The sequence below is a fragment of the Alosa sapidissima genome, chromosome 9 (assembly GCF_018492685.1).
Source record: "Alosa sapidissima isolate fAloSap1 chromosome 9, fAloSap1.pri, whole genome shotgun sequence".
Classification (NCBI taxonomy): domain Eukaryota; kingdom Metazoa; phylum Chordata; class Actinopteri; order Clupeiformes; family Clupeidae; genus Alosa; species Alosa sapidissima.
The window spans coordinates 11,063,581-11,077,700 of NC_055965.1; positions in this window are offsets into that span (position 1 = coordinate 11,063,581).

Sequence of the window (14,120 nt, forward strand, 5' to 3'; positions counted from 1 at the left end):
TCAGTGGGCTAACCCTTTTCCTTTTTGTTGTCATTGCTGTCAAAAAGCACCTGAAGCTTTAGTTGTAAAATGTGTGGTCAGGCACCGAAAATGTGTGGTCAGGCACCAAAATGCCTGCTCTCCTTACTTTGTGCAGCCAATGTGCACGTAGGCTGGCATTTAGGAAAAAGGTAGAAGCTAAAATTGCTTTTATAACAACTTGAACGGCTGAGCAGAGTGGCACACAACAGTGCTCCTTAGAGCCCCACACGGTTTCAAGAAGCTTAAAACACTCATGTAGGCTTACATTGTATTTCTTACGTTTTGGTACAACTAAAGCACTCATCTTCAGGTGATTGTTGTTGACAGCTATGTCAACGAACAGGAAACGGGTTTGCCCACCGTAGACAAAAACAGTTAACTAGATACCTAGCGCAAAGAGCCAATAGAACAACTGAAGTGTTGTATGCTACATATTATTATCAATTAACATTTAGGTCACAATACTGTACCGTGAGTTGTACGACAGATATGTTTTACTTCTATTAAAGACATCCTATGCACACTTTTTACCTTAAAGTGTAAAGTGCAGGTTAACCACCACAACCAAATAATGTGTAGCCTAAATAAAGTGCTCAATATGTATACATATTTAACAATTTTCTGTCTTAAAATGTGTTAAAATAACATTTATTGGGGTTTCTGCAAAGGTAGCATGTTTGTTAAGGTAACTGGGTGATACGTCATGTCAGGGAGTAGGCCTAGCAACCCATATTTTGCTAGATTCCTACTGTCTACGGCTAGACTATGGAGAATGACGGGGAGAGAATATTTATGAGCCACTGTATACCAACTCAAATTTCTGTGTAATAAACGAGCCTATGTTATCATGTTTCCATTTATGTTCCTTGAGCATAATGTGTTTGTGTGCAGATTTAGCAAATTCAGAGAAGCAAATTAAGCAAACACAGGTCTACAAATCTGTGTATGTCCTAACTCTTTAGTTTTAAAAAAGACACCCTGTCATTGTCCTTACTGTATGCACACGTGTGATGATATGTTATTCTGAGACATAATCTATAGCAATTATTACATGTAACTAAACACACAAAAAGTTGTGAAAACTATTTATTGTATTGGTTATATACAGCCAGAGCAAATAAACTGTCCTACAGTGTTGGGCCAAAACACATTCAGTGGTAGGCCTGCCAGCCCTGGCAGCTGTCACATTGTATCTTCAAGACAAAAATATTGGCTTGACAAGACATCAGTATTAACTCAAAGTTGTATGCTAAAAATCAATATTATCATACCAAAGTACCTTGTGTGCAAGGTTAAGGTTATAAAAGGTTAATGTTATAAAAGGTTAAGGTTATAAAAAATAAAGTTTGGGTATCAGCCTTCAAAGAGCAGAATTGAGGTGCCCTGTCTATTGTATAGCAGTGTATTCTTTTCAGTGCCCAACTAACAATTGTAATTGTAAGAGGGAGTCGGGCTAAGTTAGCCTAATATTTATAGGGAATAGAACTAACAGCAGTTTTGGCTCTTGTAAGGTTGAAAATGTAAATTCATTAGGCATATGCATATACAGTACAACAGCATTACGATATGAGACCGTCTGGAATCAAACACACAAGAACAGAAAAGGATTTGGAGAAATAATGCCAGAGACTTTCTAATGTGGAGACACAGCACTCAAAAAATACTCCATAGAAATGCATGGGGCTAGTTTGTCACGCCAATATGGCCGTTGTCTACACATATCCCACCCCTTCCTCGGCAAAACGTCAACATGTGAATACATTGAGCCAATCATGTGGTGTGATGTGAATACATTGAGCCAATCATATGGTGTGTTGTGAAGACATCGTGCCAATCATGTGTTGTGATCTCGCCGCTGGAGCAAGATTGGTGTCGTGAAGCCTTGCGCACGCGCAGTTCAACCCAAAGACTGTGCCCGATGAGTGCCCATAAAATGTTGGTATATGGCCGCCGAGTGGAGGGACTTGCCTAAAAGGACTTTGATAATGCCCAGCGAGAAATGATAGCTTCAGCGAAAGTTCTACTAGGAAGACTCGTAGTGTAGCCTTTACTCCTCCCATGCTTACACGGAGCCAATCTTAGCTGCCTACTTTCGGGAAAGCCCCGCAATCCGATCATTCACTCATTCAATCAGCGCTAGCCTATAGGAATTCAGTGGGCTCTTTAAATATGTACCACCTAACACTGCTTCTGCCTTTCTGACTTTGACGTCCCATTGCAGTCGTCTTTGTTACTCTGACCAACTTGTGAAAGTTTCAACCTTATCTTGCCAATCTAGGGGCTGAACTCACGGACCATGTCTGTCCGTTCTCCTCTGCTCCACATCGAGTCGTCCGACTCGGACGTCGTTCCTCCAACCCAGCCCAGGAGGAGCGTCAGGTCGATCCAGGCCAAGTCCGACTGGGCCCGTTTCTCCGCTGTCGATATCGCGGCGGCGTTGACGGAGGCGGGGATTCCCTTCTACGCCGGCTTGCAGAAGGGTGACCTCGTGCTTCTCGCACACAACGCCATCGGCAGTCCCGCTGTTCCAGTCGTGACTGGTCCGTCGGGTCCCGCTCCTGCTTCCGCCGCTGATCCCGTGGGCGACCCGGAGGAGCCTGAGCGGCCGCCGAGTCTGCCCTGGCCGAACCTTCTGTTGCGTCCGAACTTCTGTCCAAGGAACTTAATAAAGGCTATATTCTCGGCCCTTTCTCTGTCCCTCCTTTCTGCCCCTTCCGCGTTAATTTATGGGAGGCCAAACAATTCAAAAGCTTAAGCAAAAAAGGACACCACCCATCCAGCTGGATGGAGCTAGCGACCCAATTGGACAGCGCGGCGCTATCCGTTCAAACTAAGTTTATGCAAAACAGGACACCACCCATCTAGCTGAACATAGCGAGAGATCTAACTGGGCGGCGCAGCGCTATCCATATTAGAACGTTGGACCATTGCGAGAGATCCAACTGGGTGGCGCGCCGCTATCCACATTGGAACGTTTGGGCGGCGCGGCGCTATCCACATTGGAATGTTTCAACATAGCGAGAGATCCAACTGGGCTGCGCGGGGCTATCCATATTGGAACGTTTGAAATGAATTAATAAAAAAAGATTACAAAATCTTTTCTAAAATGGTTACTATACACATATAGTAAAATGTCATAAGAAATAAAGTTACAATAACGACAAATTCAATGGTTTATTCATAGATAATCATTCATTGTTTCACCAAGAAATATTTCCTCTATCAGAGTGGTTGCCAAGCAACGCCTAGACTCATTCATAACTTCAAAGACTGGAACTAATCAGTTTTAGGCTAAATTAATTTGGTAAACAGGACTGAGAAGTGGAAGGGTAATATGAAATTCATATGTATGTTATTACTTAAAAACTGTGTAAATTCATTATGAGTTGTTTTCATTGATAATAATACCGTATCATTTCAGTAATCTCCCAATAATCCCATGTTCAAATAAGTATCTGAGTCGTGATCAGTTTGATGGGAATAGCATGTGACTTTCTACACACATTGAAAACATTGCAATCCTGTTATTGATATTTTAGGCAGCGCGAGATAGTTATAGCGCAACTTGACTAGGCGGTGTCTGTGTTGGCCAACTCAATAGCGCAGTTGTTGGACAGCGCGCGATGGTCTCTGGTTAGCGCAACTTGACTAGGCGGTGTCTGTGTTGGCCAACTCGATAGCGCAGTTGTTGGACAGCGCGCGATGGTCTCTGGTTAGCGCAACTTGACTAGGCGGTGTCTGTGTTGGCCAACTCGATAGCGCAGTTGTTGGACAGCGCGCGATGGTCTCTGGTTAGCGCAACTTGACTAGGCGGTGTCTGTGTTGGCCAACTCGATAGCGCAGTTGTTGGACAGCGCGCGATGGTCTCTGGTTAGCGCAACTTGACTAGGCGGTGTCTGTGTTGGCCAACTCGATAGCGCAGTTGTTGGACAGCACGCAATGGTCTCTGGTTATGTTAGCGCAGATTGAATAGGTGGTGTCGGCCAACTCGATAGCGCAGTTGTAACATTGGACAGCGCACAATGGTCTTAGGTTAGCGCAGCTTGACTCAATAGCGCGAAGTGCAACTGAATGGGTGGTGTCTGTGTTGGCCAGGCTTTTGATTTGTTTGGCTCGCCATATTAATTCCCTCGGCATGGCAATGCTCCGGTAAGAAAAGGCTGATTTTTGACATGTCCTCGCCTCGCTCCGACGTCTGGTCCAGCGTTAATGAAATGATTCCCCTCGAACCATTTTCGCTCCACTACGCTTCCGTCGACAATGCCATTTGCCTTATTAAAATCGCTGGCAGGGGCGCTCTCCTGGCTAAGGCCGACATCACAGACGCGTTCAAGGTTATGCCGATTCATCCTGCTGATTGGCCGTTGTTCTGCGTTAAGTGGCAGTCCAACTTTTATTTCGCCGTGAGGCTCACATTCGGCTGCAGGAGTAGTCCCCACATTTTCAATTGTCTGTCGGAAGCGCTGTGCTGGATTTTGCTCAACGTCTGCCGTCTCCCGTTCGTCCTGCACCTCCTGGACGATTTCCTGCTAATTGATTTCCCCGCGGGGGTCTAGTTCAGGTCTGGACGTCCTTCGCGCTGTGTTCTTGGAGCTCGGTGTCCCTCTGTCGGCGGAGAAGACCCTGGGCCCTGTTTACTCTCTCAAATTTCTGGGCATTGTCCTCGACTCGGTTGCGATGCGGGCCTCTCTCCCGGGGGAAAAATTAGCTAGGATTTGTGAAGTGTCCGCCTCATTTCTCTCCGTGGGCACGGTGACCAAGCGAGACCTTCTCTATCTCTTGGGTCATCTAAATTTTTCCATGCGCATCATTCCACAGGGTCGCTCCTTTATTTCTCGGCTGTTAATTCTGGCCCACTCCGTTGTTAATTTATCCGATCCCGTCGCGCTCGACCTGGGTTGTCGGATCTTGGTTTCTGGTCTAAATTACTTACCGAATGGAACGGCATCTCATTTTTCTATAATGATCACTCTGATTCGTCTGTCTCTCTCGAGCTGTTCACGGATGCCGCTCCGTCTCTCGGTTTTGGGGGGTTGTATAAAGACGTGTGGTTCGAAGAGAGATGGTCTGACGAATTTATGGCATTTGCCTCCGATGCCATTGGTCAAGAAAGCGCATCACTTTCTTCTGTGACAACGAGGCAGTAGTGGCCATCGTAAACAAAGGTCGCTCTCGCTGCCTTAAAATAATGTCCCTTTTAAGGAGGCTCACATGGCAGTCTGTTATTCACAATTTCATCGCAAATGCCATTCATGTCCCTGGATATATTAACGTTCAAGCTGACGCCCTCTCTCGTCTCCGTTTACAGGAATTCCACCGGCTCTGCCCTTCAGCCAACAAAGTGGCTACACCGTGCCCTCGTTTTGCCAAGCTGATCCTGGATTAAATCCTCTTTGCCTCAGTTCACTATTAGAGAAAGCCAAAACGTATATGTTAAAAGGCGTTGCTAAGTCCACAATCAAAGCCTACAGTATAATTCAGCCTGGTCCTGGTTCTCTATTTTTTGTCAGCACCACCACACGCCCATCCTCCCAGTTCTCATTTCTACCGTCTGCGCTTTCTTGGTTTACTGCGTTGATCACCGCGGCCTCAAACTTGTGTCAATTTTCAAAACAGTCGCCGGTTTACAATTCCACGCTAGGCTCCACGACCCCGGTTTCCCTAGTCTGTTCTAGTCTGCCGTTTAGTTCATCTTGCATGTTTACTAATGTCTCTGCTCCTCTCAGAACCAGGTTACTGAGTCACCGCCCTGGCGGTCATCACTCATCCTTTTGGGGGTAGGCTCCCCGCCCCTGCCTTCATCCATCGGCAGGAGACGAGATCCGCTCATCGCTGGACGGATCCGAGACGGGGCCTACGTCAAAGACCGTTACCTATTCAGGACTCTTTATCATGCTTGTATCCAAGCCGTTCCTTTACTAATTAAATTGTTAACTGATTCTATTCTGTCTACATGAGTCTTTCTGGTAGAAATTATTTTATCGCTTGAAGGCAGACCTCTCCACGCACACACCACACACGCATTTCAATGACTTCACACGCTCACACGCCACACATGGCATTTCTCACTCCGAGAAATTATTAACTTGCCCGCACAGAAATTTCTAAGGGCTATATTTTACAAACGTGTCACACAACGTTGCTGTCTGTGCGCTCATTCAGCTCAGAGAGCTGCTGTTCAGTTACTAACCTATCGGCCAATCAGAAAATAGCATTTCTCAACCAATCAGGAAATAGTTTTGTTTTGATGTGGGTCCGCAACGTGGAGACTGCTCGTCCGCGGAGTCGTGGAGTGAAATTAGGCCCGGTGCTTCGTCTGATAATTTGCTGCGCAGTTGATCAAGGTACTGCGGACCGACAAAAAAAGAAAACAAACGTTTCTGCTATCGATGTCATTAAACATGGAGCCATACAATAAAGTGGTGGTATGAGCGTTCATTCAATGCAGGCATCTGCGCGAGAGAAACTGAAACTAATCGATAACGTTGGTATCAAAGCTCCGCTTCAACCTGTTGAATGCTATTTAATTGTTTAACGAAACAACGTTGATTTTTGGAACTTCCATAGAAACAGAGCAGAGACTGTATAATACACTGTATAGCACGGAGTATTGTATAGTCAAATTTGAATATAACGTGGCCAAAAGCTATTGTAGCCTTCTGTCTGAAGCTGGGGAACATTCGTCCGTATAAGAAGGGGAAGAAGGGGAGACAAGGGGAAGAAATTGCAGCAAGTCGCAGGTTCGAATCCAGACCAGAGCAAGAGCAAATGAACAGATTACATTTTTAAATTGGCTTGTTTTACAATCAGTTCCTTATCTTTTCATAAAGTTTTGTCATTTTTTAAGTAAATTATTAAAAACTCACTTTTACTTATGCAATTGTGGCCTGTATGTTAATTTGGGGGATATTATTCATATTATATTGTAATTGTTATATCTCATTCAAACTGCAAGCAGCTTCTTGATATTATAAGTGCTTCTAGAATGAACGTATTGTAAAGGAATACAACACAAAATATTCAATTCCACAAGAAAATATATATTTATTAACACAACATGCTCAACAGTACACATATTCTAGGCAAAATGGCAATTAGGTCAGGTCAGTCAGTTATTTCAGTCAGGTCAGTGATTACTTTCTGACTGAAAAGGAACTAGAATAATAAAACATATATTTTAGATTTATAAAGATATAAAGATGTATACAAATATTATAAAGATATTGATGTACAAGACTAACAATAACCACATATAAATAGGCCTATACTGTACAAACAGTCGAGAGGATCTCAGCCCATGTAACCAATCAAGAAAAACTGTGATTTATTGATAGAACAATTATTAACACTAGACGGCAATAAAAACATTTAATAAAAACATTTATACATTTATTAATAGTAAAGTATTAAGTTTAACTACTTCAGTATAATAAAGTATCTATCTATCTATCTATCTATCTACTGTATCTATCTATCTTTTGTAACTGCCTCAGTGTTTGGGTAAAATATTTTGCCTTTATACTGACTGTGGCCAGTTTCAACAGTGCGAAACTGGGCACATTTACAACATGCATTTGAGGTCACAGTGCGTACATGCGCTTTGTGTCTGCAGGTGCTTGGTGGGTGTTTGCTCTGTGCATGCAGGTGGGTGGGCCAATGGGGCGACAGCAGGTGAGGGGGCAGGTGAGTGAAAACTTGGTGGGCATGTACCCCCACATGGATAGCATGGAACCGTCATTTTTCGTTTTGATCTGTAGCCCCCCCGCTGGACTGGACCCCCCGAAAGGAGGGTAGGGCAGACACAGTTCTCTGTGAATATGTTGAGAACTGTAGGGCCTAGGATGACCATTTTTTTCCGTATGTTTGCCTCCAGGGGTCATGTTAACCCATTTCATGTGCACACATGTGCACAAACAGATACACACACACACACACACATACATTCACAGTAATCATACGTATGACACATACTCACACAGTAGACATGTACGCTTGCATGCACAGGCACATACGCAGGCACACACACAAGCACGCACACACACACACACACACACACACACACACACACACACACACACACATACACACACACTCACACACACCCACACACATAACATAAACATAACACAAACAATCAAGAATTTCTCAGAATTATGAACAGGCAAGATGGAGGTGGGGTTGTATAAAATTAATTTTACATGTGAAATCTATGAACTAATCATGTTTTGGTACTTGTTGTCTAGCAGATACCAGTGAGAATTGAGTGTGGATAATGCAATTTAGTGAGACAGAATCATATAGGCCTTTCAGCGTGATTTCTTTTTGTGGAAAAAATGTGCTGGACTGGGCGGCGGTCATATTTTGTACCGCTCTGCGGTACATCTAGTTATGATGAATATTTGGTTTTCCTTTAATTCTACTGAATTTGTAATTATGTATCGGCCGTTGTAATTGCCGATACTGATGGTATGTACGTACCTATTGTGTGTGTGTGCGTTTGTATATGTGTGCACCACCATCTACAGGCCAATGAGTATACAGTCACTAAATGTACACATAACTTAATTTTTTTAGACCCCCCCATGGATGAAAATCTACGAAACTTGGCATACCCCCAGATAATGTCAGGTTAATCATACACATAAAATTTGGTGCAGTTCTGAACATCTTAACTGAAGAGAGGGGCGATTAAAGCAGAATGATATTGCATTTTCCTTTTTTACCAAGGGGGTGCAAATCACAAATGAGTGATTATGGGCTAGGTTGATGTGGGCCCTTGAGACCAACATACCATAAAAATGTCTTCATCCTCGGTGCCACGGTTCAGGTAGTTATTTAGGAAAAACTGCATTTTTTGGGTTTCGGGGGGCCCAGCGTGGTGGGGGAGTGGCCCCTGGGGACCAAACGAAGTTTTTCTGTAAAAGTCTAGTGGGGCTACATACCCACCAAATTTCATGTGCCCCGGTGGTTCGGTGTCCCGGGTATCGTTGACCAAAAATTCAGGAAGTAGATGACGGGGGAAAAAAAAAAAAAAAACTTTGACAATCCCTATATGACCGCTTCACTAGCTTCGCTAGCGGCGGTCATAATAAAGGGAAATTAAAAAGGGGTTCTCTGAAAGGTACACAATGCCTGCATGCGTATAACATGATGTTTAATAGGCTATAACGTTACTTTCAGAACAATTTCGCCTCTTTATGATGACCTGACCCCATTAACTATAATAAACAAATAAGTAGCAGCATGAAGTAACTGCTTGCAGACCATGTCTATGTGTCAGATGTGCTGTCCTAGGCTACAACTAACTTGAGTAACGTTAACTAATTCCAAGCATTCCTGCCTGTCTGAAATAAATAACGTTCACGTTAATGACAAGAATAACACTGCCACTGGCTTGATGCTAGCCTCAACTAACTATGCTTAATTTGACCAAAGAAACGATATGCTGACCTAAAAGGCTACACATAGTCAGACGACGTCGGATACTATTTACATTACAAATATATAGCTACAGTAATTGCATACTTTCAGTATTTAACGTTACACATTAACGGAACATGTACATTAACTAAATGTTTTTAGCATTATAAATCGCTAATCGCTAATGCTAATCGCTATCTGTAGTCAGCTAGCAAGTGATGTATAATTATCTGAATTCTGCATAACTTTCCATAAATCTTTCCATAATTGAAACACAACAAAATAGCCATTTTATCAACAACATATAAACAACATACCTGTTTTATATTCTTGATCGCTGAGCTGGCGTATGAAACTGATGGAATGTAGTGTAGCCTACATTCAACGTTGTCAACAAATGACGTAAAGGTAGCACGAGGATTTTCAAAAGATTGGCCACCTGCGGTGATTGGACGTTTCAGAGAAAGACTGATCGTGTACAGTAATTGGATGACGAAACATAGGCCTGGACATTTGATTGGGGATGCAATTTCTAAACCCACAACGTGGTTGGCCTTGAAAAAATGAAGCCAGGTACACCATTGGACGAGGAGTACGGACCATCCGCTTGCAGGTACCGGCTTGAGGGCTTACTTTCTAAGACACTAATTGTGGGCAAAAAACATACTGCACAATGCATTGATACCCACAGGAGTAGCAAACTCAGCTGTGCATTTAGGAAGCAAAGTCCGATGCACCAGAGTAGACAAAAAAACCAACCGGGCTCTGTTAGCATGTGTATTGTCTGTGAGACAAAGTTGGGGGGGGGCCTTTGTGGTCTAAATGCACTTCATACAAGCAAGGATACAGAAATATGTCTGATAAATAAGTGTATTTAGAGAGAGAACCTAAATTGTTATAGACCTCATAAGATCAGTTATATTTTATGTAAATTATAAGAGCTGTCTTACTTAATGGGACACCAGGCAACGTTTTTGTGTTAATTAATCATCTTCGTGAGTCGGTATATGGTTAAATGACTCATTACGGGGCGAATGAAGGCTCTCTAGCCCGCCCCTACTGCCTGTAGGAAGAATATCCCACTTGCATGTTCGGTGTATCCTACCCGCCAACCGAAGCAGGATCAGTTTACAGCACAGAGGCAGGCTAACGAAACGCTAGAGATTGTTGCAAACGTGTGTATAATGGCAGAGCCGGCGAAGAAGCAGCGAAAACCCTTGACGGAAGACGCAAAGAAAAGAAAAAGAGCTTCAGACCGAGCGAGGGGGAGTTTCGTAGAGAAAAAGCATCAGGATTGCCTGGTGTCCCTTTAATGCAGAGATGTAGAAGTAAATTTGGCTAAATTCTCCCTGTGACGGGATAGTTGACTTCCTCTTGGTCCTAGAGGGCAGACAAAAGTCTGTAGCCAGGACCTTTTGACCTGTCTCTGACCAGATTGACAGACCAACTTCTGCAAAGCTCTATAGCTCTGAGGTCTGTATTGAGTTAACCACATTATAATGTACGAGCAGAGGGAAAAGGGACTCAGAGGTAGAGAGAGCCTCAAGGCCAAGCCCCAGATTAGGGAATCTGATTCTGATAGGAGAGCCTCCCAGTCGAGCTAGCCTTCTCGTACATCCTAAACCCGTTGAAAAGGGGGCCTTGCATCAGAGTTTACAGAAGCATCTTATCAGGGTTGTTTCCAGGAGTCAGACTGATCAGACCCCGGCCTGTGTCCAAGTGGCATTCTACTGCCCCCACTGCTCTCCCCTCTTCAACAAAGCCATCTGGATGCTTTTTCTGCTGCCTCAACGTTGTTGCCTATGGCTCTTCTTCTGTCTTCTTCACCTGTTATGCCCAGCGTGCCGTAGGCCTTGCTCAGGGAGTGACTGGCAAATCCCACACTGCCCACCTCCAACAAACCCCAGCCAAACCCCAGGCAACCAATCAGAGCCGGTTCGTCAGTAGACTGCCCTGCCTCAAGAAGACAGTGGCCACTGCTGTGACAGGTGAGCAGTGAGGTCAGTAAAGTAGATAGATAGATAGATAGACAGATAGATGGATAGATAGATTGATAGAGATACTTTATTTATCCAGAAGGAAATTAAGGTGTCCAATAGCTTATGCACACCATACACAGACATATGGCATCCACATACACACACATACAACAAAAATACAAAGGAATATATAAATAGTGTGCCCTTACAGTAAAATTAGATTGTAACATGTTAAAGGAGCAGTGTCATAGTGCAAGTACATTGCCAGTGCAAATTCTATATCTATTCAAGTACAACAGGCTACACAATAAACAATAGAATAATCGTTATATCTATACATGGACAAAAGTAAAAGACTTGAAGAAAAGTTTAAGTTAAAGTTGAAAAGTGTCCACACAGACAAAAAGACAGCATGGCGTATTGACCATGCAGTCAAGCTACTGAAGCTAGCAAAATGGGCAGGTGACTAATATAGCCAGTAAGGGAGTCAAATAGTGCCAATCAGTGCAGTCCAGGGTAGTTTGTGTGTATAAAGGCACACAGATGAAGGCATGGTGCAAAGGGCAGTGTGCAGAGCAGACTTAAACACTGAAGTCAATCACACTCCTCCCCTTCTGTGTAGCGTTGAAGAGCTGAAGGGACAGAGGACCTACGCAGCCTGTCTGCTTTGCAAGACAGAGAGAGGAGCCTACTACTGAACAAGCTCTTCTGCTTGGAGAAAGTGGAGTGCAGGGGGTTGCGGCCATTGTCCTTCATAGATAGCAGTCTGCTTAGGGTCCTCTTATCTGCAACTGATGTCAGTGACTCCAGCTTCATCACCACAGAGCCAGCTTTTCTAACCAGCCTGTCCAGTTGTCCAGCATCTCTCCTCCTAGTGCTGTAAAATACGCAGTAAATATGTATCCCTATCACACACTGATTGTATTGTTTCAGATAGCTTTCATTGCAACAAAAGAATAGGATCTAAATCAAACTTAGGTACACATGGGCAGCCCACGAGATGATATATTCACAAACATACAAAGTTCAGAGTTTCAGACCATCTCATATCGTCTTGACAGCTTAACGTTACTTAAACAGCAGTGCACATATTACAGCAATAGCAGCATAATTTGACCTTTGACCTCCCAGAGCAAAAGTCCGTGGAGTGTCTGGCAGGGAAGGAGGAAGTGAGGGAGCAGGTGAAGAAGAAGAGAGTGATAGTGGAGAAGCAAACAAGCAGCACCCAGCAGACCAGGGAGCTCCCAGAGCTGGCCAAACTGCCCCCTGTGTCCTGCCCTGAGCAGGCCATCCTGCAGGCCTTCAGGCTGCTCAGAGACGACGACTGGTGGGAGTATAGCTAAAATAGACTAGGCTAACACATTAACGCTATAACACTTGTAGGCTTTCCGCTAAGATAGGCATGTTAGAAAGTATGTTGTTGTTTCTGCAGGGAGCAGAAGATCGAGGCCCTGACCTCCCTCAGGTCTCTGTCTCAGCACCACGCTGAGGTGCTGCTGCCCAGGCTGCATGATGTGTGTCTGGCCGTCTACCACGAGGTTAGAGGCTCTCTGCTGGAAAACAAAAAAAAATCACCGGGCGGTGGTAGTGTAGTGGTTAAGGAGCTGGGCTAGCGTGCAGTAGCCTGTAGGGTGGTGGTAGTGTAGCGGTTAAGGAGCTGGGCTAGCGTGCAGTAGCCTGTAGGGCGGTGGTAGTGTAGCGGTTAAGGAGCTGGGCTAGCGTGCAGTAGCCTGAAAGTTGTGGGTTCAATTCCCAGCTTCTACCGTTGTGCCCTTGAGTTGCTCCGGGGACAATGTGATCCCTTGTAATATAGCTGACATTATGTAAGTCACTTTGGTCAAGAAGTGTCTGCTAAATGTAATGTAATATCACACCTACATTTCTCAAGCGAAGTGCTTGAAAAAGTTCATAGTTCTTTCATAGTAACCATTGGGTCCTTGGTTACCTGTCTGACCAAGGCCCTTCATCCCGGATTACTCAGTTTGACTGAGCGGCCAGATCTAAGAAGACTGTTGGTTGTTCCAAACCTTTCCATTTGAGAATGTAATTTAGGCACAGGTGGATTCCATTCAAGTTGTAGAAGCATCTCAAAGACCATTGATAGAAGTAGGATTCACCAGAGCTCAACTACAAGCGTCATAACAAAGGATGTGAAAACTTATGTAAATGGAATATTATATATATATATATATATATATATATGTGTGTGTGTGTGTGTGTGTGTGTGTGTGTTTTCATTTATTAAAATATGCAAAATATCTTATTAACGATGTGGGATACAAAAATGCCCCAAGCATAAATGGATTGTATGTGAAATTTGGTAGTGACCTTTATCAGGTTGTTGTAGGTTTTGCCCTGTCTAATAAAGCCAGTCATGTTCTTCAGCTTTTGATTGGCTCTGAGACTACTTTGATTAAAGTATGAAAGAAATATTGGGGATCTGAATTTGCAGACTGTTGTATGATGGTTATAGATTTTTGTCTATGGTTTTGTATAAAATGGGCTTTGTATAGGCCATATGTTTAGGTCACATTGTTTTGGCCACAAAGGGAACTTCTTTCAATTGGAAACTCTCCTAAACAGAACTGAAACACCAGTCTAGACGTAATAACACAGTAGCCATGCTGCATGAGCTCATTTTTCAGCTAACATATGTAAGTGCCTGATGTCTGATTTCTCATCTCTGAACTGTATGATAAA